The sequence below is a fragment of the Dasypus novemcinctus genome, chromosome 17 (genome assembly GCF_030445035.2).
Source record: "Dasypus novemcinctus isolate mDasNov1 chromosome 17, mDasNov1.1.hap2, whole genome shotgun sequence".
Lineage (NCBI taxonomy): Eukaryota > Metazoa > Chordata > Mammalia > Cingulata > Dasypodidae > Dasypus > Dasypus novemcinctus.
In genome coordinates, this window is record NC_080689.1 from 37670204 (window position 1) to 37696137 (window position 25934).

Below are 25934 nucleotides of genomic sequence, written 5' to 3' on the forward strand. Positions count from 1 at the left end.
ATTCCTAAATAGTTGATTTTTTAATTTACTATTGTAAATGGTATTTGTTTCTTGATTTCCTCCTGATCCTGCTCATTATTGGTGTACAGAAATGCTACTGATTTTTGCACATTGATCTTATAACCTGCGACTTTACTAAACTCATTTATGAGTTCTAGGAGCTTTGTTGTAGATCTCTCAGGGTTTTCTATGTATAGAATCATGTCATCTGCAAATAATGAAATTTTGACTTCTTCCTTTCCAATCCAAATGCCTTTTATATCTGGTTCTTGCCTCAGTGCTCGAGCAAGTACTTCTAAGACAATGTTAAATAGAAGGGGAGACAATGGGCATCCTTGTCTTGTTCCTGACTTTAGAGGGAAGGATTTTAGGATTTCTCCATTGTAAACAATGTTGGCTATAGGTTTTTCATATATACTCTTTATCATGTTCAAAAAATTTCCTTGTATTCTGATCTTTTGGAGTGTTTTTATCAAGAAAGTGTGCTGTATTTTGTTAAATGCTTTTTCTGCATCTATAGATATAATCATGTGATTTTTTTCCTTCAATCTGTTTATATGGTGTATTACATTGATTGATTTTCTATGTTGAACCATCCTTGCATACCTGGAATGCAATGTATAATTCGTTTAATGTGTTGGTGAATATGATTAGCAAGTATTTTGTTAAGTATTTTTGCATCTAGGTTCATTAGAGAAGTTGGTCTGTAATTTTCCTTTCTTGTGGTGTCTTTGTTTGGCTTTGGTAGTAGGGTAATGTTGGCATCATAGAAGGAGTTAGGCAATGTTCCTTCTGTTTCGATTTTTTGGAATAGTTTCAGCAGGATTGGTGTTAGTTCTTTCCAGAATGTTTTGTAGAATTCACCTGTGCAGCAGTCTGGCCCTGGGCTCTTCTTAGTTGGGAGGTTTTTAATGACTGATTCTATCTCTTTACTTGTGATTGGTTTGTTGAGATCATCAATTTCTTCTTTCATCAATATGGGCTGCTTATGTGTTTCTAGGAATTTTTCCATTTCCTCTGAATTGTCATTTTTGTTGGAATATAGTTTTTCAAAATATCCTCTTATGATAGTCTTTATTTTTGTGGGGTCAGTGGTGATATCGCCTTTCTCATTTCTTATTTTGTGTATTTGCATCTTTTCTCTTTTTTTCTTTGTTAGTCTCGCTAAAGGTTTGCCAATTTTGTTGATCTTCTCAAAAAACCAGCTCTTGGTCTTGTTTATCTTTTCAAGTGCTTTCTTATTTTCTATTTTGTTTAGTTCTGCTCTTATCTTTGTTATTTCCTTCCTTCTTCTTCCTGTTGGATTACTTTGTTGTTTTTTTTTCTAATTCCTCCAAATGTGCAGTTAGTTCTTCAATTTTTGCTCTTTCTTCTATTTTGATATATGAATTTATGGCTATAAATTTCCCTCTCAGTACTGCTTTTGCTGCATCCCATAAATTTTGGTATGTTGTGTTATCATTATCATTTTTTCAAGGTAGTCATTGATTTCTTTTGAGATTTCCTCTTTGACCCACTGTTTTTCTAAGAGTGTGATGTTTATTTTCCAAATCATGGTGTGAAATCTGGGCCTCTGGCCCTTGCAAATTTCCAGCTTCACTCCACTGTGGTCAGAGATATTATTTTGTATGATTTCGATCTTTCTGAATTCATTAAGCCTTTCTTTGTGGCCTAGCATATGGTCTATCTTGGAGAATGATCCATGTGTGCTTGAGAAAAATGTATATCCTGCTGTGTTTGGGTGTAATGATCTATATATGTCTATTAGATCCAGCTCCTCTAATATACTGTTCAAATATTTTGTTTCTTTAGTGATTCTCTTTTGAGATGTTCTGTCCAGAGGTGATAGCAGTGTATTAAAATCCCCCACTATAATTGTACATGCATCTATTCTTTCACTTAGCTTTTCCAGCATTTGCCTCACATATTTAGAGGCGCCCTTGTTAGTAGCATAAATATTTATGATTGTTCAATCTTCTTGACAGAATGTCCCTTTCACTAATATGTAGTATCCTTCTTTGTCTCTCACAATTGTTTCACATTTAAAGTCTATTTTGTCTGATATTAATATAGCTACTCCTGCCTTTTTTGGTTATTGTTTGCTTGTATGATTGTTTTCCAACCATTCACTTTCAGCCTCCATGAGTCTCTGGGTCTAAGATGTGTCTCTTGTAGACAGCATATAGATGGGTCATATTTCCTTATCCAATGTCCCAGTCTGAATCTTTTGGTAGGTGAGTTTAATCAGTTGACATTCAGTGTTATTACTTTCAAGGAATTATTTGTGTTAGCCATATTTTGATTGGACTTGTGTTTGTCATATTTTGTTTGTTTTTTCTTCTCTGTTTGTCTTTTTTGTTGCTCTTACAGTCTCCTCCAACTCTGCCTGTCCTGTTTTTTCCATTCTTCCTGCAGAACTCCCTTTAGAATTTCTTGAAGGGGAGGTTTCTTGTTGGCATACTCTTTCAATTTCTGTTTATCTCTGAATATTTTGAACTCTCCATCATTTTTTAATGCTAGTTTAGCTGGACAGAGTATTCTTGGTTGGAAATTTTTTTCTTTTAGTACCTTGACTATATCATACCACTGCCTTCTTGCCTCCATGGTTTCAGATGAGAAATCAGCACTTAATCTTATGGAGCTTCCTTTGTATGTGATAGTTTTCTTTTCTCTTGCTGCTTTTAGAATTTTCTCTTTGTCTTGAGCATTGGATAATTTGACAAGTATATGTCTTGGGGTGGGCCTGTTGGGGTTTATGACGATTGGGGTGTGCTGTGCTTCTTGGATATGTACATCTGTCTCTTTCAGTAGATTTGGAAAGTTTTCAGCCATTATTTCCTGCAACACTCCTTCTGACCCCTTTCCCTTCTCTTCTCCTTCTGGGATGCCTATAATACATATGTTTGAGTGTTTTGCATTGTCATTCAGGTCCCTAAGTCCTAGCTGGAGTTTTTCTATCTTTTTATCAATCAATTCTACTATCTGTTTGATTTCCGATGTACTGTCTTCCACATCACTAATTCTCTGCTCTGTCTCTTCTAGTCTGCTGATATTTGCAGCAAGTGTATTTTTGATTTCTTGAACTGTGGTGTTCATTCCCATCATATCTGTTATCTTTTTGCGTGTGTCTGTAATTTCCCCTCCAAGTGTTGTCTTCATGTTTTTAACCTCTTCCTTTACTTCATTAAATTTGTCAGTGATAAATGTTCTGAAATATTTAATTATTTGTGCAAAGTTTCCTCCCCTTCCTGGTTTTTAGTTTGTTCATTGGATTCAGCCATGTTCCTGATTACTGGTTTGGTTTGTAGATTTTTGTTGCTGTCTGGTCATCATTTTATCTTGACAGGTTTAATCAGTTCCTTAGCTTCTTTGTCTAGTCTTGGGGATTAATTAGCTGTTATTTTTGCGTAAGTGTTATATCTTCTCTTTGTAAATTTTTTCTTCTTATTCTAATTTCTTATTGCTGGTTGAGTTCACTTTAAAGGAAAGTATTAGGGCCAGGGAAAGGCAATTGTGTAAGCAAGGAAAAAGTGTAAAGTAGTATTGGTGATAAATGTTAACAGAGCAACAATATGAGATCTGGGAGGATGGATATTAGATTCATGTAAGTTGTGTAGAGTTATAGCAGTAGGTAGAGTACCTATAATGAGGTAGTTGACTGAATATGGGAGGAATATGGTATGAATTAAAAAGCTATTGTTTTCGTGTGAGAGGGAAAGAGAAAAGAAAGGCAATAGTTTCAAGAGTGGATAAAAGACAGAAAACAAAACAAAGGTATTAGAAATTAAGAGTTAGACACTTTGGGGATCAAAGAAAGGGAGGTGGGATATAGGAGAGATAGTAGATGATGGCAGATATCAAGATGTAGGGGAAAGGGGATAGTGTAGGTAGCCAAAATCAATTCACACAGAAATGAGGCAGCAGAGGATGAGGAAACCTAGCAAATGTGAGGTGTTCCCTGTAGCACCTATTGTATAATTAAGATAAAATAAAATAAGGAGAAAATGAGGGACAAGAGAGAGAAGAAAAAAGAAAAACAAGAAGAAAGGAAAAAAGAAAAAAGGGGTGGATAAAGGGAGGGGAACAAGTAGGGAAAAGAAAAATAAGATATAGAACAACCACAACAGCAACAACAACAACAACAACAACAACAACAACAAAAACCTTAAATAACTGAAAAACAAAAATAAAAACAAAAACAAAACAAAACAAAAACAATAAAAAGACTTTGGGGGATACACTGGGAGAAAAGACTAGGAGATAATGCAATGTTAGCAATCAGGACATTAAATAAAATAAAAAATATAATAAAATAAAAATAAAACAAAACAAAACAAAAGAAAAAAGAAAAAACGCAAACGTTGATGGCTAGGACATTCAAGGACCTCCGATGGACCTCAGGGCATGATGGATTCAGGGATGGAAAGTCTGAGATATTGAAGACTCAAGAGGTGTGAGTCTCTGCAGTGTGGGCCACCAGGGTTTAGGGGACTCAGACCTGGCAACCTCAAATCTGGTTAACAGGGAGCCTGGGAGCACTGCAGTGCAACACAGCCTTCAGGGATCCCCGCAGCTGGGTGATAGTCCTATGGGTGAGGTCACATCCGCAAACTCTATCTTACGTGTCTGAACCCTGCAATTCACTCACTCACTGGGGTCTATTCTGTGGATGTATCACCAATTCGGCTTCAGGACACCTCCCACCCTGTAAGCCCCTGGAACAGCCACCTGGGGGCGCCTCTACACTGCAGCCAATTTAATGATGCAGATCAGTAGCCAGGCCCAGGGGTGGGGCTCCAGCCAGAAACGCTGATAAGAGAGTCCAAAACCGAAATTCCCACGCCTCACAAAATATTCCCCTAATCGGCTTCCAGATGTCTTCCACCCTGCCAGACCCTGTAACAGCCTCCTGATGACGTCTCTTTATTGCTAGCAATTTAAGTCCATTGCAGATCGGCAGCCGGCCTTGGGGGGGGGGGCGGGGCTCTAGGCGGAAGCGCTATTATTTGTGTCCGCAATCAAAAATTCCCTGCTTCGCAATGAAACTCCCGTTTGTCTCCCCAAATGGTCTGCAAAGGCCTCCTGTCCTGTTAACCCCCCAATAGCCTGCTCAGGGCTTATGAATTCCCCAGTACTGCAGAGCCTCCAGAGATTGCCGCTGCAGCGCCGGTGCCCTGGCTTCACCCACCCCAGGAGGGAGTGTCCAGTGCACAGCTCCCACCTCCATGTAATAGAGTCTCAATTGTATCTTATAGATGAATTTCCTCTGTTACCTTCCCACCAAGTTGATGTCCAGACACCTCCTGCCCTGCAAAACTCCTGAAACAGCCTGGTCCCGAAGAACCTCCAATGCTACCCAGCCACTTCTTTGCAGGAGAGATTATCAGGTAAGCTCACTCAGCCACCATTTTGCCCCGCCCCCCTAAAATACTTTCCTAGTCACTTCCCAATAACTAATACCTCCCACTGATCCATCCTTGACCTTCACTTGTCCTTCTTATGGCTCATGTTTTGCAATGTGACTGATAGGCTCTGTACATCAACAAATCAAGTTACTTTGAGAACGTCTTTATTCAGGAAAAGGCAGGGTTATTCTAAAGCAATTAGTTGAAATAACAAAGGAAATAAAGGCAATAAGAGGAAAGCTGTTAGGAAAATGTCTAGTCAATCATAAATATTCTGCCTTAGTAGAAAATGGGGATGGGGGAAGGGGCTGATTCCAAAGTTCTTTTTAATATTAAATGTTGATATTTCCTTAGAATTAATATTATTTTTCAATAGAAGTGATATTTAGTGATAATCACCTATATAGAGACCAAGATTAATATATATGTATCTATAATAATTTTTATCTCTTCTCCTGTCTTTCCTCCCTTGAGTCCAATATTCCTCCCTGAAGATTGACTAGATTAGGTTTCAGCTATAGTCATTGCCCCATGATTTTGGTATTCCCCTGGAAGTGGAATAAGATGATTCCACATCTCAAATTCACCAAGCTACCTGGGAGTCCCTGGAAGGACCTTGGGTGGTCCTTATAAAATATTCAGCAAAATGACATACTCCTGTACAAGATGCTGAGAAATCTGTCTAAAGACTAACTTCAGCTAGCCAGAAGACGTGCAAACAGATGACTAGCCAGATAAATATTGCATATAGTAATTATGCACCAGCTATAAATATGGCGAGTTGATGTTTTCTGCCCCCAGGGAAGTTCAGTTAAAAATGGGGTAGTGCTTTTGATGAGAAGGGAATCAGAACTCAGGGAACTTGAACTCAGCATTTTAAATAGCCCTGGAGACAGGGTCATCATAATAAAGCATTATATGCTATGAAGGAGAATTTTATTTTTCTCTGTCATTCCCATGAGATTTGCATGCAGAGGTTAAGGCTCTTTTCTGTCTTTTTCTTTCCAGAAGCAGGATTCTTTGGACTGTGATGTCCATTTGTGTTAAAGTGTTTAGCCACAGGCCATCTGGTCTAGCTGCTTTTTTCTTTGCTTAGATGCTCCACTGAAGTAATAAAAAGATTAGCTTCCTCAAATCAAACATCCTGACCCCTGTCTTTGCTGAAACTTGTTCTGTAATGTTAGAGAAGTGTAAATTCTCAAGCTAAATCCTGTGGTATAAGAAAAAAACCTAAGCGCACCTCAGAAAGTTATATCTTTGGTAGTGATTTATGTTTTCTGCTTTGTAAGCTGTGATAGAAGTATAGTATTAGATATGAGGATAAAGTGTAATATCCCAGTGTTGGAAATATATATCCTCTGTGCAAACTTCCCCCATTCTGAGCTGCTGTAATTTTGGTTAACTGTTTTCTTTCCTTTTTTCTTGAAGAAAAATATCTGTTTGCTGATATCAAATGACGCTCATAGGTCAATGAGAATCCTGGGAAGTGGCTGCCCCCTCTCCATTTTGGGAATGGAAACAAGTAAAAGAAGTGATTCCCACTGAACTGTGTTTTTATCTATTGTGGATTAGTCTAAAGCTTGTGGGGAATTCCTGTCATAGTTCTTCCCCAATATGAAAATGCTCCGGACATATCTCTCCTCAAAAATATTTCCTTGGTGCTGTCATTGTTGGACCAAGTCTATATTTCTTAGCAGGACATCCAGTGCCTTTCATCATATGGCCCCAACTATTCTAAGTCTTACTGTTCCACTCTGCCCACTGACCTGTCATCCCCAAAACCACGTCTAGCCCACGATAACTTCTTTTCTCCTTGCCTTGGAATATTCTACCTTCTGTCCTTGGAATGCCACTATTTTGTTTTCTGCATAATATATATATACCTCAACTTTCTCTTCTTCACCTATTCATCCTGAAAGATTCAGCTTAATAATCATCTCTGTGAAGCCTTCCTGAATAACTTTTCCTGATGCTGATAAAATATAATGATCTCTTTACTTTTCTCTCCCCTAATAAACTGGCACTTTCAGGATCAAAGATGGTGTCATGTTGACCCTGAATTCCCCCATGCCCAGCAGAGTCCGTAAGACATACTAGGCACTCAGTCTAGAAAGAAAAAGAGAAAGGAATTAATGGATAGATATTAGCTAAATATGAATATTAGCAAAAAAGGAGCAACCAAATTATTTGAGTATTCTTTTCATATTCACATTTTAATGAATTAAGTTCACATTACATTATCTATGTTTATTTTCTTGCTGGAAAATACACTTATCACAAATTCAATCCTTTTTTTTGTTTGGTCATAGACTAACTTCAGATGCACATGATGTGGATAATTTTTTAATCTATTACTACAAAACAAGCCACCCTAAAATTTAGTGGCTTAAAACAGCAATTTCTTATTTTATTCAAAACTTTGTGAGTCAGGAACTCAGAAAGGGTTTGTCTTGGGGGGTTGGTATATACAGTTGGAGCTATAGGATCACTTTCCAAGACAGTATGCTCTCCAGGGCACTTTGCTGCTTCTTGGCTCCCATCACACTCTTTTTCTTTTTTTCCCTCCCCATACTCTGTGGCATACCATCTTGCAGGGCTTCTTCACTCAGCTTGGGCTTCTCACATAATGGCTTCAGTGTGGTTGCACCCATTACCTGGTGGCTGGCCTCAGAGCCAGGAAGAGGATGCTCCAGTCAGCTAAGGGTTATCCATGGGCCTGGGCCTCATCTCTTCTTCCATACTTTATTGGTCAAAGCAGTAACAGAGCCCACCAGATTCAAGGGTGGCAGGGATAAATATCATCTCTCTTTTTTGTGTGATTTTGTTTAAATATTAAAGGACTGAAAGACATCTCCCCATATAACTGGAGGATTTGGGGACCTCCAGGTGAAAATGTCTACCTTGGGCACCTGGCTTCCAGAATGCTAGACTTGGTTTCTGAACTCAGAAGTTTTGTTGGATGTCAACTTCAATTCAGCATGGTTGATTCTGTTGTCACCCATAAGTGCCATCTCTTACTGGGCTGTGGCAGGGTTGCAGTGAAGAAAAACATGAGGGATGAAACATATTGGGAAAACGACATTTGGAAAATGCAATCTAGGCCATAATATGTATTTGATAAATCAGTGCTCAAGGGACCTTGTTATAAAATTACCAAATAATCCTCCAGGAATGCTCTAAGTTTCTCACTGTGATAAGGTTTAATCCAGTATAAGCTTTTTTGTTTAGAGATTTCTTTATTTCTACCCCCCTCCCTTGTTGTTTGTGCTCACTAAGTGCTCATCTTCCTTTTTTTTTTTTTTTTTGAGGAGGCACTGGAACTGAATCAGGAACTTTCGATGTGGAAGGGAGGCATCTAATTGCCTGAGCCGCCTCTGCTCCCTGCTTTGTTGTGCCTCTCATTGTGTTTCTCCTCCTGTGTCTCTTTGTTGTATCATCTTGTTGTGTCAGATCACCACGCCAGCTCATCAGCTCTTGCCAGCTCTCTGTCTTGCTCATCTTTTTTAGAAGACACCAGGAACTGAATCCGGGACCTCCCATGTGGTAGGCAGAAGCTCAATCCAATCACTTGAGCCACATCCACTTCCCATAAGCTTCATTTTGTAGCCTCTCTGCCTTAGGGATGGAATCTCTGAGGAAGAGGAGGGAATTTAAGCCTACTTGTTTTTCATCTAAATCTCTTGATCATATCTGAAAGTACTACAGAATCACAAGTAACAGTCAATTCCACTTCATATTGTGAGTATTTACTCTTGCAGAACTTGTTTCCCCAAAAGGAAGCTTTAGGTAAATTCATGGGTAATAGATCCTCTCTAGGTTAAAGAAAAAATGGGAGTGTTAGAGATACATCTCTTGCCTTTGAGGCTGACAGCAAATAGAGCAAGATTTTTCAAGCTGGCAGTTGTGATTCTATTAGTGAATCTTGAAATCAATTTAATGGGTTGGGGCCAGTAGTTTTTAAAAAATTTAATGGGTGGAAAACAAAGAATTAGTTTTATATACAGAAATATGTATAGTTGTGTGTTTGTGTGTGTGGATAACAAAGTAAACTTTATTTCCAACTGTAAGCCACAGTCAAGAATTTTTGAAAGCCATGAAAATAGAGCATCTGTGTCCTCTCATGACTCCTCCCTTGGTGCCACTTTCAAAGACAAAACACAGGAGTAGAGGGACCATTGGTTTGTTTCAGCATGGCATTTCTGATGTTCTTATGAAAAATATTTTGTTTGGGCCCAGAATGACAAATAGCTTAGAGTCCAATAGAAACAACATTTCCTAAGAGAAGAGATGACTTTACAGACAGTGTACAGGGAAATACAATATCTCACCCCACAGTTTATATCTTCTGTCGCTTATAAAGAATTTTATATAAGGTGTTTTTTTCCTTTCTTGCTTTTCAAACTTCCATTTGGTTGAATAGATTTCCCTAGAGATTAATTTTTCCAGTGCTTCTGACCTTTTGACAGACTGTTAGAAAACTTGGTCCAAGGAAGATCCTGAGGTATCGAGAAATACCTATTTGTGCAGAGACTGGGAAAATCACTTTGTGCCCTCCTCATCACAGGCATTGGGTTTCCACTTAGAAATGTTTTTTCAGTCTCTGATCTCCCACATGCCACTCAGTCTCCTTCCCTCCTGCAAAATTTTATACCACTTCTGCCTTACCCACATTTGTAAAAGCAGACCAGTTTATTCTGGTGTCTATTTTTTGCTTCCAAGTGTGACCCTTTAAGAGATTATAATTTATTACAAATAGCAAATATGATTTACCAAAGGTACTTCCATAACATTATTTCATTCAAAATTCAGAACAAACTTGTATGCTGGTTGTTAAGAATATTTTTATTTTAAAAATGGGAGGGTTGAAGCTCAGAGAGAGGTTAAATTCTTGTCCAACGTCATATACATATAGCAGCAGATCCAGGACTTCTTTTTTTTTCCATAAAATATTAAAAAAATAAAGAAGTTTTAGATTACAGAAAAGTTACTTCAAAAGTATAGGGGATTCTCATATACCCCTCCACCCTACATTTTCCCCTGTTAATAACATCTTACATTAGTGTGATCCACTTGTTATACTTGATGAACAAATATGAAACATTGCTACTGAGCAAGGTCTATAATTTACATTATGGTTTACATTTTGCACCATACAATTTTATAGGTTTTGACAAAATGTTATAATGTCTTGTATCTGTCATTGCAATATCATGCAGAACTGTTTCAGTGCCCTAGAAATGCGCCATGTTCACCTATTCTTTTCTCTCCCTCCCTTCAGAAACTCTGGTGATCATTATCTTTATATCAATGTTACAAGATCTTCTGTTACTACAATAATAAGTCTACTTTGGTCCATAGTTGCATTTCCCCCTTATGTTTGTTCAGTCCCTAATCTTCAAAATTTTGGGATGGTGATGCCTGCTCTGCTTCAGATTGAGAAGGGCTTAGAACTTAGAGGGCAGATGGAAGGAAATGCTTGTTTGCAATTGTAGATACTCTGTTTTTTGGGGGGATGGGGAGTTGTCCATCATCATCATTTTGTTATTTGTCCTGGGCAAGTCCGATGAACTGGAGAGCAGGTGTTGCTCGCAGCTCTGCATGACTTCATTTTTTACTTCAATTTTACACCATTCTGACCAGAGAAAATGGGACTGAACTAATTCTCTGAACCTGATTTTATTTTAAGTTTCTTTCCTAAGGATACCTTCAGGGCATCTATCATTTTACTGGTCCAGCTCTCAAAATCAGGAGATAGTTCAAATTTTGCCCTACTTGTAAAAGTCAAAATTGCAGTAAAAAAAACAAACAAAAAACACCATGAAAGGGGACAAAACCCAGTGATAGGAGCCAGAAGAGAGATGTTTAACGTAAGCGTCCGTCTTGGGTCTGCCAGGTTTCTCTACTTCTGCTTGGCCCTTGGTTTGGGTATATAGAGATTGAGATCTCAAAGCATTGGAATGTGATAAAGAAAAAAAAGAAGCATCATGTGATACCTCTATATTGCTCTTAGAGATGTGCCTTCTTTTTTCTGCTGATTTTAATGTTTCATTCATAGTTACCCTTAAATTAAAGATAAAGATGTTCAAATTAAACCATAGAAATAATAGGCTATACCTGTTGGAAGGGGTCCCAAATTGTCTTTGCTAATGTTTATTGTGAAGGACAGCTGTCTCTCTAAATTCCAGGATCCCATCTCGCCAGCTTAGCTGGGATCCTGGACTGAAGTCCCTTATGTGCTTATACTAGCAAGTGACAATTACTGGTATATCCTGCTGCCAGTCATTCATAGTAGCATCACCTATTTGGTTAAGAGTTAGCAGGTCTTGGAAGAGGAAAAGGAATAGGGCAGGAGAGGGATAATTGTGATTTTGGAAATTATATATAAAATCAGTAATAGGAAAGAATGAACACATAAGAACCAGACTTTTGGGATTATGTTTCAATATATTTGTTTTATTCAAGTGTTTTTACTTTCTCACACACATATATAGCTGAACATAAATAATAAAAAATACTGTCATTAAACAAGATCACTCCATCCACTTTTCAGGTTCATAGATCAAATTCAATATTATAACATTCTTCCGTACTTACCTGGCATCCATCATGATTTGCATTTAAGTGTGTTGCCTTTTGTGAAACATACTAATATGAATGAAATTTCGATTGGGTAAATGAGTAAGTACTTAGAAGTGTTCAGTCAGTTCTCTCCCTTCCATCCTCCCTCCCTCCCTCCAACTTCCCTTCCTTCCTTTCATCCTCCCTCCCTCCCATTCTCTCTCTCCCTCCCATCCTCCCTCCCTCCCTTCCTTTCTTCCTTCCTTCCTCCCTCCCTCCCTTCCTTCCTTTCTTCCTTCCTTCCTTCTAAAAAACATTAGTCATTGAATGGCTACTGCACATATAGTACTATCTAAATTTTGTGAAGGATTTGAAAAAACATAGATGAAGATGTTTTTACTTTCATGGATGTTATAGCTTAGGGAAATGAAACAAATACACAAGAAATCCTAAATATCATGTAATAATAATAGTATTTATAATAATCCAATTTGTGTCACAAGTTAGAACAGGAACTATTGAATATCCAAAGGGTAATGCAGACTAGTTGTGTTGGTTGGAGGGAAAGAATGTGAGGTCAGGGAATGTTTAATGGAATGGTAGGATTATGAGAGTTTTTATGAAAATATATGCTTGAGATAAATGGAAATAAAGTAAAGGGATGCATCATAGAGTGCCAGAAAATCTCCTGCCCATAGGGGGAAATCTGCCTGTGACCTCCTCAGAGCAGGGACTGTGCCATTTCCCACTGAACGTCCAGCAATAGCCCGACATGAAATTGGTAAATGCTGAGTGAGTGTTGGGTACAAAGGTGATATTCCAAACAAAGCCACAAGGGCTTCCACAGTTAGCCTCTCTACCTGAAGCTGAATGTTTTGATATGGAGGATTTAGGGAGCAAAGGCTTTTATTTGTTCTGCCGCGCTCTGCTTCTTCAGTCTATAATAACTACTGGCAGGCAGAGGCTATGAGCCACTGTCTGGGAAGAGAATCATTTTAAGGAGAGACGGCGGAATGAAGACAGCGAGGTTGATTCCTTATAACTTATTTGTCTCTAGCTCAAGAACAAGAAGCCCCCTTATGGCCCCAAGTTCTCCAGTTCTTCTTCCAAACAAAGTGAATCTTGACAGTCTGAATTCTCATATAACAACCTAATTTTCCCTTTTTAAGTAGCTGCTCATGGACTTGGAATTAATATTTCTTTTATTACAGTCAAGGGAACATGTATCAGAATAAGGCAATTTGTTTAATTCTAGGCCAATACCACAACCAGTAAGTCTACGAAAGGAAATTGTCTAAGACTCCTATCTGTCCAAGTTTCCAACTTTTGAGTGAAAAAAAAAAAAATTTAGTAGCGAACTTTCAAAATGTTCTCTTTCATATAAGGTAGCTGCATAGGAAGTAAAACAGTGATATTCTCCACCCCTGAGACTTCTTATTTTCATTGTGGTATACTTGATTCCATTGAGACGGAAGAATTGTTGTTTCATCCTTCCTGTTTGTAAATAGTAAAATGCAATCTGGTTGGTTCCACTGTCAATAATTTTGTATTTTTTCCCCAACAGCACAGTTACACATGTGCCCCAAAGTTTGCTATCTTATTGGTAATTTGCCAGATTTATTGGGTTATATTTTTGATTACACTCTTCAGGGGCAAAAGTAGGGAAAATATCCAATTTCTCATGCAGCCTTGATCTAGTGAATACTGTTAGGAGCAAATAGAAATGCAGCCATAAATTCAAAGTGCCATTTAGACTTAGAAAACAGGTATCCATGTTTCCCAATGATAAGGGATGCAATATACTAGGCAACAATAAAAGTGTACAAATGTCAGGAAATTTCAGGACTAATTTTAAACATCTTCTTGGGTCCACAACAATTATTAGGCAAGCTGGATGTTCTGTTCCTTAATTATGAAGCTTCAGGGTCCAGAGTGCATAGGGAATGCACCCTGCTCTTATGAGAGCTGGATTAAATGACTGCCCATAATCCAGGAGAGTTCTCAATGATGGTGGCTGTGATGGTGGCTGCAACCTGAAGATACGAGTCATCTTTCTCAGAGCTTCTTTTCTTTCATGTCTGCAGTGCCTAGAACTGTGCTTGGGACAAAGAAGATCCTTAGTAAATGTTTGTTGAACTGAGTATATCTTTTTAAAGTCTGCTGGAGGCTTTATGTCTATGATTTCGTCAAATATATAGAGGCTCAGTGAATCACCAGAGAAAATGAAAATATCATGACCTTATCTTCTCTAACTAGGCTAGAAAAGGTAAAGAGAAGAAAGGATTCTCTCTTTTTTTTTCTTTAGCAGAGCTGTACATGAGTCTTGATGAATTGCAGCATCCTCAAAAACTCCATTGCCTTTCTAAAGTGTTTTTAAGTGGCCTTTTCCAGCCCTGATCCTTAATCTGCCTACTTGATATCATGCCCCTGGCCATCTTAAAAAGTTTAAATCAACACCAAGGAAGCTGTTTACAATGTTCATGTCTAGAACACTCACCTGTAAGTGGCGGTGAGAAAATAAACCTTATTGAAGCAGTTTTCAGAGTGCTCTATGCTCTTACTCCCCTCACCCATGCCTTTGCACCAGATCGGCCTAGAACCCTGGGGTGCTGGTTACTGCCAACTAGATCCACAAGTCAACCCAGGGCTCTTCTCTTCTGGGAAGCCTTTACAGACACTCCACTGTGGGGTGGTAGCCTTCTCTTTTACTCCCATAAATTCCTGTGTGTTCTCCAGCTCTAGGACTTGCTTCTCTGAGTTACACACACATGGACACATACCCAGGCACATGCTCACAATCACCTTAGTGAATTATGAACACCTTAAAGGCTGGTCATGTGCTTTATTCATCTCTATTGTCTCTTTAATTAGCATGATATCTGCCAGGTATTAGGTATACAATATGTCCTTGTGAATAAATGAGTAGGCTATTCAAAAAAACCCAATATTATTTGGCAAATGAAAACATGGTACAAAGAGATGAGGTGTGGAGAAGCTGTTTCAGGTATTTCATGGATTGACCTAATTTGTGAAAAATCAGCTGACATGAATCAAGGATAGTAGGGTTGGGTTTTCCAGTCGGTGCGATGATGGTCATGACACCCTCCCCCTTTCCACAAACTTCCCCTGAGAAGAATGGACCAGTTCTTGCCACTTTTCTCGATGTAGTAGACAAACACCCGAGCTTCCCTCTCCAGATTATTTTGTGTACAAGGTACTCAAGAACTGGGGTGTTCAAGAGTAAAGCCACGCTCACAGTAAAGGGGGAAGGCAGCATCCTTTAGCCCCCAGCCTCACTCTACCAGCTTGAGTCATGGCTACCCTGGGCCCATCCGGGTGGGCTGACTGCCTCTTATGGGATGAGGTGGTTCAGTGAATCTCACAGGCCAAGAATCCTTTACAACCCTGAGAGCAAAGCCATGGTATTAATTATGGAGTCCCTCTTGTCCAGATCTGGGCTAAGTGGTAGTCTAATAGTTCTTTGAGGTTATGCAGGGGACATAAAAAAGACCCAGTTCCTTCTCCCCCAAGCTGAAGAAAGAGAAGAATGCAACACTGTATCTGCTGGCATATTAATTGAATTGTGAAAAAAAATCGAGTGTGAGAAATGAATGTTCAAAAAAGTACTATAAGTGATCAGGAGAAAGGTCAATAGTGACTGGAGTTATCAGGAATCAAGAGATGAGATTATTATATGCTTCAGGTCCTGTAGCAGTTTGATATTATTGATAAATTCCAAAAAGAAATATTGTATTATATTTGTCAACTGATCTTTTCCTCTGGGCATATTAGATTATATTGGATTCAGAGGTTTACCTGATTACTTAATCAGATAAACTTCTTGTATCCTTGGTGGGTGGGGTTCACAGATAAAAGGCATGGCAAAAGACAGAGTTGGAGGGTTCTTAATATTGGAGTTTTTATACTGGAGTTTGATGCTGAAGCTGGAGTCCTGGGAAGTGAGGAATCCTGAACCCAGAAAGAAACAAGACCCTGGAAGGGAAGAACCCAGGAAGCCTGAAACCCTATCAGATATTAGCAGTCATCTTGCTCCAACACAGGAAAATAGACTTTGGCGAGGGAAGTAATTTATGCTTTATGGCCTGATATCTGTAAGCTCCTACCCCACATAAATACCCTTTATAAAAACCAACCAATTTCTAGTATTTTGCATGAGCACCTCTTTGGCTGACTAATACAGGTCCCAAGGACACTCCCAGACCTCCTTTTGGCTCCTGCCATTACGTGCCCTCATATATGCCTCCAAACATTCCTCCAAATTCATCAGATGACCTGGAGCTTGGCCCACAGCTGCCATGTCCACTTCAATACCCCATTTTGGGGTGATTTTAAGGTTCATGTGAACAACTTTCCCAAAGCCTTGGCCTCTTGGTTTCTTAACCTACTCAATCCTAATAACATTCATCTCTACTCAGCTTCAGCTATGACTACCCAGATTTATTTAGAATCTTAGGTCACTGAAGCCATTCTTGTTATAAAATCCTTAAGTTCAGCTCTATGATCACCTAGTGAGAGAGAGGGTTATAGAGGAGAACAAACATAGAGCTCTGGGATACCACCACATTCAGACATCAAGTAGTGAAGAAATTAGTAAAGGACAGTGAAATAGGAAAATAAACAAAAAGACATGGTGTCAGAAGACACTTTTGAAGACAAAGTGGAGTTAGCTGTGTCAAATACTATTCAGATATTCTATTAGTCATCCAAAGGGGTGCTGATGCAAAATACCAGAAATTGGTTGGTTTTATAAAGTGTATTTATTTGGGATAGGAGCTTATAGATACCAGGCCATAAAGCATAAGTTACTTCCCTCACCAGTCTATTTTCATGTGTTGGAGCCAAGATAGCTGTCAACATCTGCAAGGGTTCAGGCTTCCTGGATTCCTCTCTTCCCAGGTCGTCTTCTCTCTGGGCTTAGCATTTCTCTCTTCCCAGTTTTCTAGCTTCAGATCAAACTCCAACATCAAAACTCCAACATTAAGAACTCTCAAACTCTGTCCTTTTATCTGTAAGTACATGTAAGGCATGTAAGTACCATGCCTTTTATCTGTAAGTCCCCACTCACCAAAAGGTGGGGACTCAATGCCCTACTGGCACAAGAGATTTACATAATTACTTAATCAAGTAAACTTCTGAGTCCAATGTAATCTAATATGCCTAGAGGAAAAGATCATTTGACAAATATAACCTAATATTTCTTTTTGGAATTCATCAAGAATATCAAACTGCTACACTCCACCCTCTGTATTCCAAAAAGACATTATAATATTTAAAAAAATACATTAAATCAGTTACAGTGCAAGTACTAAATCATATCACAATCAATTTAAAGAAATACAGTTTGTCCTGGGGCAAAGTCCTGTCTGCTATAGACCTCTGAAACTTACAAAACAATTCATTTACTTCCAATACACAAATGGACAGACAAAGGATAAACATTTTAATTATAATAAGGAGAATTTGGGAGGGAAGCATATGTCATGGGTCCTCTACATTTCAGGAAACCTACAGGGCATCCTCCATTCAATTTCAATCTGAGATTAAGATGATGGTTTCTTCTTCTTGGGACCATATGGGAACCCATGCTTTCCACCAGCTTGCCTCATTTTCTTGGTTCCACACTTATCAAGCATCTGGGTATTGACCAAGCTCCAGACCTCTCCCTCCAAGAGTGTTGGGGTGATTGCCATACCTTACCTAATCTTTGGGTTAGAGTCTTTACCCTCCTGGTACAGTGATGTGAAGACAACATTCCCTCTAACATTTGGCATACAGGCTCAACCCTCTCAGAGCAACAAGTTGACCACCTGGCCTTCCTAAACCTTTGGGGGATAGGTCCACCCCTCTCAGACCTGTGGGGTGCTGACCTTAACCACCCTAATCATTGAAGATTGTGCTCCACCTTGGGGTAGCAAAACTCTCCCAGAATATCGGATAGGAACATCTACCTTCTTCAACTGCAGGGGCAAACTCACCCTCTCTGTACACATGGGTGGGGTTCCTCTCTTGGCCCAAGGTGATGTCCGAATTCCAGATCTCAGCTTCCATGGTTTTCCTCTTAAAGCTGTTTCTTCTTCAATCTTTCCTTTCCAAATCCTTTTTATTCCAGGCTGACAGTAGTTTTATTCATACAGCTCTCTCAAAAACCTTGTTGGTTTAGCATGCAGGAAGCAGGGGTCCAAGCCATCAGACAGTAAGACTTTCCACAAGTCTTTCATAGATAACTGCATCTTCAATCTTGATTTACCAGTTCCAAGTTCAGTTAAGTCCTCCAATGGGGCATTTTCATCAGGGATCTTGATTTCCAGAAGCTTAGAATTTCCAGAATCACTTTCTATTTTCTTTGTAACTGACAGTTCAGTCCTCAGTATATCTCTCTAGTCTAGAATTTTGCTATAAGTTGTAAGCAGAAGCCAAGCCACATTCTCTGGGTTTACTTTGGAAAGTTCTTCAGCTAAATGCCCAGGTTTGCCATTTTCAAATTCTGCCTTCCATAAAACACCAGGAGTTACTCTTCCTAAGTTCTCTGCAACTTTAAAATATGGATCACCTTTCCTCCAGATTCCATTAATAGTTTTATCATTTAATTCTAATGCATCATAAAAAATCTCTTTAGCATCCCTATTGCTATCAACAGTCTCTTCAAAGCAATATAAGCTTTTCCTTCAAGCATCTCATAATTCCTCCAAAAAATATCCCTTAGCCATTTATAAAATCATTCCAGCATTTTAGTAATTGCAAAAGCACTTCCCCACTCCTTGGTATCAAATTCTGTATTAGTCATCCAAAGGGGTGCTGATGTTTTTATAAAGGGTATTTATTTGTGTTCCTCTCTTCCCAGGTCATCTTCTCTCTGGGCTTAAGGTTCCTCTCTTCCCAGGTTTCCAGCTTCAGCATCAAACTCCAACATCAAAACTCTAACATTAAGAATGCTCCAACTCTGTCCTTTGCCATGCCTTTTATCTGTCCCCCCCCCCCAAAGGGTGGGGACGCAATGCCCTACTGGCACAAGAGTTTACATAATTACTTAATTAAGTAAACCTCTTAATCCAATATAATCTAATATGCCCAGAGGAAAAGATTAGTTGACAAACATAATCCAATATTTCTTTTTGGAATTCATCAATAATATCAAACTGCTACAGATGCTGATTAGGATAATGAGAAGAAAATGGCTGTTGGACTTGGCAATATTAATATGGTTAGACATTAAGCACAAATTAGAGACTGAAATGGTGTCCTGAGCCAAGCAAGTTTCTGAGTAAATACTTCCAGGAGGGTGCTACCAACTGGAGGCAGAGGGAAGCAGCAGAAATGAATTGGTTCATAAACTATGGAAGGTGTTACTTTGACAAATGAGAATGATTAATCAACCAGGGAATAGATTCCAGGAGATTATATTGAAGCCTTTTGTCAATATTCTGAAGTATTAGGGGAAACTAAGTGACAAAAGGAGAGCAGGAAAGTAAAACAAGCACCATGTAATGATTAATTTCATATGTCAGTTTGGCTGGGTTATGGTTGTCCAGTTGTCTGGTCAAGCAAGCAGTGAACTGATTATTACTGTGAGGTTATTTCATGGATTTAAGTCATTAGTCCGCGGCTTGCATCTATAGCTGCTTGCATCTGTAGCTGGTAACATCGGCAGTCAACAAAGGAGACTGCATTTAGCAATGAGAGGAGTCTCTTCATCTAATTAGTTGGAGGACTTAAAGGGAGAACTGAAGATTTAGCAGTCAGAAGAATGTCTATCTCTACTCCAGCCTCCGCTGGGAAATTCATTGTCACCTTCATTGGTGTTCTCAACTTGCATCTTCTCCTGGGGAATTTACCTTCACCATTGAGTTCCCAACTTGTAGCATATCCTATGGATTTTGGATTGATTAATCCCCATGGTCATGAGAGCCAATCCAAAAATAAATCTTGTAATATTTACATATATATATCCTTTAGATTCAATTTCTCTGGGGAATCCTCACAAACACCTACCAGGTGGTAGACACAGGCAGAAAATAAATTAATAGTACCAAATAGTTCAAGCAAGGAAAAATGAGACAGAATATATCCTGAACAAAAGGTAGGTATTGCTCATTAAATAAAGAGGAGTTGAAAGTTGGTACAGAAGGAAGTCTAGGGAAAGAAAGGAATGGCATAGAAAGAAAGAAGTGAGATTTGGCTGTTGAGAATCCAATTTGTCGAACAAGACACTGAAGGGCTTTTGTCACAATGAAAGACAATTAGAGGGACTGCACACAATCTCCTTAGCTGGCCACAATCCTATCCATTTTCAGACTTCTAGTGTTATGTAGAGAGATAAAAAGGGGCTAGTTAAAGCATTCTGCCTAAGTAGACCATGTAAATCATACTGTTTTCTGAGTTACAAACAGACCCTCAAGTGCATCGTAACTTTGGACAGACTAATCAGTTTATGAGCATCAGTGTTCTCATCTGTAAAGCAAGGAGCAATTTACTTAGTAACGTACAGGAAACCATTTACTCACCCATATTTCCACTAACCTGACTAAAGGATGATAATTATCAAACCCCAGAAAGTTTGTTTGTTTCCAATGAGACACATATCCATTAAAGTGGAGACTGTGGGGCCTAGAAGGAAGCTTGGGATGGCAATAGTTAGAAAAGGTTGGCTGCTGAGACTCCATTTTAGCCTCACATGTTATGCCTTTGTTTAAAAAGGGGCAAAAATCTAAGCAAGGAACTGGAACAATTTACTATGGGTTGGTACAATTCCATGGGCTGATCCATGATGGGAGGAGTTGCTATCTAATTGTCATTTCTCTCCTTTCTTTGTTCTGATGTATCAAGACAGTTCAGGGACTTGTTTTAAACCTATGCATTCCTTCATTCAATCATGAATTGAGGACCTACTATGAGCTGTGGTATAATAAAATAGATGGCACGATCACTGTTCTTGAGGAACTCACAGCCTGTCGAGGAGGACATGTAGGTATGAGGAGGTTTAATTAGCTGTAGTGTTATAACACATAGGTAGTGCTTGTTGTGGGTGCCTCTGCAACCTCCACTCCACCTGCTCCACATTGGGCACTGTGGATGATTGACCCCAGCTACTGGTGTGGGTCTTGCATCACCCCACACAGGACCATTCTTATCTTAGACCTGGGGACTGGTGCATGGAAAAACAGGCCTCAGCCAATTAGCATGTCTCCTTTGGTCATAGAATTTGCTTCAGGAATGAGTCATTAATCACTTCATTGTAGATGAATGAGCCAGAAGGAGAGGTTCATGGGGCTTGACTGTGAAAGAAAATTCCTTACTCTCCTGAGAAACTTCTAGAATGAGAAGTTTCCAGCAGCAACATTGTCATTTCATCTAGAAGTTGTTCCAGTGAAGATGTGAGGCCCGGGATTGACAAGCATAGAGAATCACGTCTAATCATTGTTTTACTTCTAGACTTGTTTCATATATTTCCTTTATTGTTTAAGACATTTGGAAAGGGTTTTAGGGGGATATGCCTTCAATTAAGTGTGAAAAGCATGACAGAAGACCAAGTACAAACACTGCAGGAATCAGAGAAAGCTTCCCAGAGGAGGTGAATGTTGCGGTGGATTTTGAAGGAGGAACAGGAGATTATCAGGTATGAAGGTTGTGACCGGGAACCTGAGTATGAAGTATATCTGGTTCAAGAGCATAGAGGTATGAAAAGATCAGGGATATCTAGGGAATGATGCAGACTTCAGCATCCGGGAGACACTTGCAGCACAGGTAGAAGATAAAGCTGGAGATAGAATTGAGGGAAAAGACCTTGTAGGCGATGGTAAGGAGGTTGGACTTAATTTTGTGGACATTGGGTAGTCAAGAAATATTTTGATACAGAGGATTGGAATGGCCAGATTTGTTTCAGAGTAACCATGAGGAAGCTGACCTGGAGAAGCCAGAGATTAGTCAGGGGAGGAGACTGTTGGAATAGCCCAGGCAAGCATGCTGAGGGCTGGAACAGAGGGAGGGAGAGTGAGGAATACTAGGGAGGAATTGTCATGGCTGGGGTTGAATCAACAGAACTTGGTGACACTTGGATGTGGGGAGTGGAGAGCAGAGGAATGCTGAAGGGAACAGTACCTTCTCTAGTGAGGAAGGCCAGTGGGATCCACGTGAAACAGGTTTGGAGGAAGAAAGTGAGTTCAACTTAGACATACTGAGTTTAGTTACTTGTATGACACCCAAGTTTATATGCCTAGAAAACTATCAGTTACATTATCTTGAGTCCAGGATTGAGACCTGCACATGCATACACGTGCACACACACACAATCACACACAAGTAGGAGTCTAAAACACCTCAGTGGCTGAAGCTGTGGGAAAGAATTGCTTCACTGGGAGACTATTTCAACTGAGAAGCAAAGGGGAACACTAGACTTGGAAGGCATGGGGAGGAGGAGCCAGTCAGCTGGCTCCTCACATACATGCACACTTGAGCTGGTGTGTGCATGTATGTGTATACGGGAGGGCGGGGTAGTATTTTGCCTGCCTCTTCCAAATTCCCACACCAGGGTTAAGGGGGTAAGAACAAGAGGTAATGTGTTGGGTGCTTGGGTGCTCTGTTGCTTCTCTAGTCCCATTCTCCATCCTTCACTGCCCTATTCTGCACCTTGGAAGTCTAGCCACTGTGTTTCCTGGATTCTTTGTCCTCTGGGCAGTGGTGGCACGAGCAGGATCACAGATGTTACAGAGGGGTGGGAGCTTTTCTTCTTCCTTGCTCTCTCCCTGCCTATTGACAGTTTTGGTAGCAGCTGGGTTTTCTACAAAGCTACTGAGAGGCAACCACTGGTTCACAGGTGCAGCTCTCACAGGGTTCCAGAAACCCTATTCCCTCCCTTGCACCTTTAGGTCTAGGGTGATGAAAGCTTCCTGCTGTTGCTAGTTCCTGGATACTCCATTACTTGTTGTTTGTTTTGTTAAATCTGCCCACATCTATGTAAGTAGTGTCTTCAATAGATTCTCTTTGATTTACCATTTTGAGTGTGCCATCTGTTTCCGCAAGGACCCTCAGACTTTCACAGGTAGCAAACATTTTAAAGAGCCTGCCTTAGACCATGAGTAGTTCTCACAACTAATCCATAAGGGAGTCAGGGTTCTCCAGAGAAAGAGAACTGACAGGATAAATATATACATATCTTTAAATATTGAGAGATTTATCACATGACCATGGGGACTGGCAAGCCTGAATTCCTAGGGCAGCCATAAGTTGGAAACTTGATGAAGTTGATGAATTCCCCAGGAGGAAAGGCTGTCTGGAGTAGAGATGGAAATCTTTCTTTGTCACTGCTGAAATCCTCAGTTCTCCCTTTAAGGCCTCCAACTGGTTAGATGAGGAGACCCCTTTCATCGCTGGAGGCAGTCGGCTTTGTTGATTGTGGATATAATCAGTCATAGATATAATCAGCTGACTAATGACTTAAATCCATGAAATACTCTCACAGTAACAATCAGGCCAGTGCTTGCTTCACCAGACAACTGGACACTGCAACCTACCCAAGTTTACACATGAAATCACCATCACAGCAGGTTATTAGTTTCTTTCACAAATAAACTGTGACTCTGAGAGGTCAAATGAATTTTCTGACTTAGTGTGCTTCAGAGTCACCAGGAGGACTTGTAAAGAAAGATTGTTGGGCTCTATCCCCAGAGTGATTCAGTAAGTCTGGGGTGAGGTGCTAGAATTTGCTTTTCTGAAAAGTTTCCAGGTGATGCCAGTGTTGCCAGTCCAGGGACCAAGTAATTCTCAGTCTAGGATTTGCTTGTATCTGGCAGAAGTGGGTTATGAGTTGTGACAGTTTGAGATAATTTTTGTGAATCCCCAAAAGAGAAAGATCATGTTTGTCAACTAATCTATTTCTCTGGGTGTGATACTCTTTGGTTGTATTAAATTCAGTGAGCGGCCTGTGTTTACTTGATAAAATCAATTTAGGGCTTCTGAATGGGCCATATCAGTAAGGCATGACTCAGATTGTGTCCCTGCCCCCTTGGTGGGACGATATAAAAGAACACTCACTCGAGATGATGTACACGGGAAGAAAGATGAGCTATTCACCTTTTGGTATGCAGCTGACCTTGGGAAGAGAGTCAAGCCTGTATAGGAAGCCCTGAGAGACAAGCCCTATGCCAGCCTACAGCTGAGATTGGGAAGAAGCTGGGCCCACGGAGCCTCAAGAGGAAGAGGAAGCCCAGGAAGGAGAGACGAGGCAGCGATCAGCGACCACCTTGCTTCAACTAATGGAGACTGAGTTTGGTTGGACTCTTTAGGGCCTTGTAACTGTAAAGTTTTACCCCCAAATCAATACCCTTTATAAAAGCCCGTTGATTTCTGGTACTTTGCATCAGCACCCCTTTGGCAGACTAGTACATGAGTCTACATCTGTCTATTCACAATAACTGTGCCCTTTCCATTACACCACATTTTTTCCTATTACAGAAGTGTTATTTTTCTTAAAGATCCTCTGAGGGAAGACTAGCTTACATGTTACGTGGAATGAGCATAGCAGACACAGATACTCTGTTACCTTTTCAGATGGGATAGAACATACCCAGGATGCCTGAGTCCATTCTATTTTATGCCTCTTAATCTGGCATATGGATATTAGTTCTCTCTTTTCCTCCAAAAGGTATCCCAGGTTGGGTAATACATTATATGGCCATGCTAGTTTTAGAGATTCACAGTTCAATAACTCACATTCACATTTTAATAGGCCCATGAAGAACTTAAAAAGGTTAACTTTTTGAACCCAGTGTTCTCAAACTTACTTGAGCAGGAGACATTGGTAATTCTTCTCATGTAACATCTTCTAACATTTGGGTGAAGGCCGACCCACACTTGTTTTCTTGGATTATCTTATGCATGTGTCCATCTAGAAGGTGGACTGCTAAGTGTTATATCTTGCACTCTTCAGGTTTGGCACATGTCAAGTTCTTGATGATGGTTTATTAATCAATTGATTTGGGCAAAGAAAACATGTTTTCAGAGTAGAGAAGGTAAGGTAAAATTTCCACTTGTATTCACATTCTACAGAGAAGTGAACTGTGAGTCAAGCAATTGCATTGTGAGGGAAGTGCAGACCTAAGGGATCATGTACTCTTTCAGCTCATCTATGTTTGAGACTGCTCACCCCATGGGTTGTGGTTGTGAAACATATTTGAAAAATAAAAAGGAAGAAGTCTCAAACGTGGACAGTGGTGCCATGCCCAAGGCATGTTGCTTGCTTAGTTGTCTCACTATCTACCATCTTGCCCAACAAAGGGCAAGAACTTCTGTAGCCTAAATAAGTTTGGAGTGAGGGGTTGGTCTGTTCAAAGACTTAGCTCATAAAAATAAATGAATAAATTAAAAACCCGTACTTTCATAGTGCTTTCTAAGTGCCTAGCACTGTGCAGAATTGGTACACACACATGCACCCACCCCATCCTATTTATAAAAATTGATTTTTGAAAGTTTCTAAGGTTGTATACTTGCTGTATACATGGTCCAGTTATATTTGCAAATGGAGACATCTCTCCAGCCTCCTAGATTATATCCTAATACCACAACAGACAAATCGCAAATGTTTGTCCAAATCACAGGTGTGTTCTAGAACTCAGTCTGAAATCGACAACCTCCGTGAAGGTTAGCTTAACTACCAACTTTTTTTGGTATTTTTTGTCAATGTCATGAAACAATTCACATGCTATTTCCTCCAGGATGTTCTCCTTCATCCTCCACCTGAACTAATGACCCTCCTCAGTGGAAGGAAAATATCAGGTGATTAACTCTCTTCTCTTGTTTAACATGTGTTGACATTATGTGTTTACTGTGTCTTTTTTCCACTGAGTCCAGGATAAGGTTGATGTGTATTACTCATTTACATGCACCTAGTGCCAACAAGGTCAGGCACAATGCCTGATTCATAATTTGTGCTCTGTGACTGACTAATTGTTGAGCCCA

At 39.7% G+C, this 25934-nt stretch overlaps 1 long non-coding RNA gene across 1 annotated transcript in view; it reads right to left on the reverse strand.

Moving 5' to 3' along the window:
• Window positions 1-13337: 13337 nt before the first annotated feature.
• Window positions 13338-25934, reverse strand: part of LOC131273957 (uncharacterized) — a 71700-nt gene continuing 59103 nt past the window's right edge. The window contains exon 4 of the long non-coding RNA XR_009181142.2: window positions 13338-14056. This is a non-coding gene — a long non-coding RNA (uncharacterized lncRNA). The remainder of the gene's footprint in view (window positions 14057-25934) is intronic.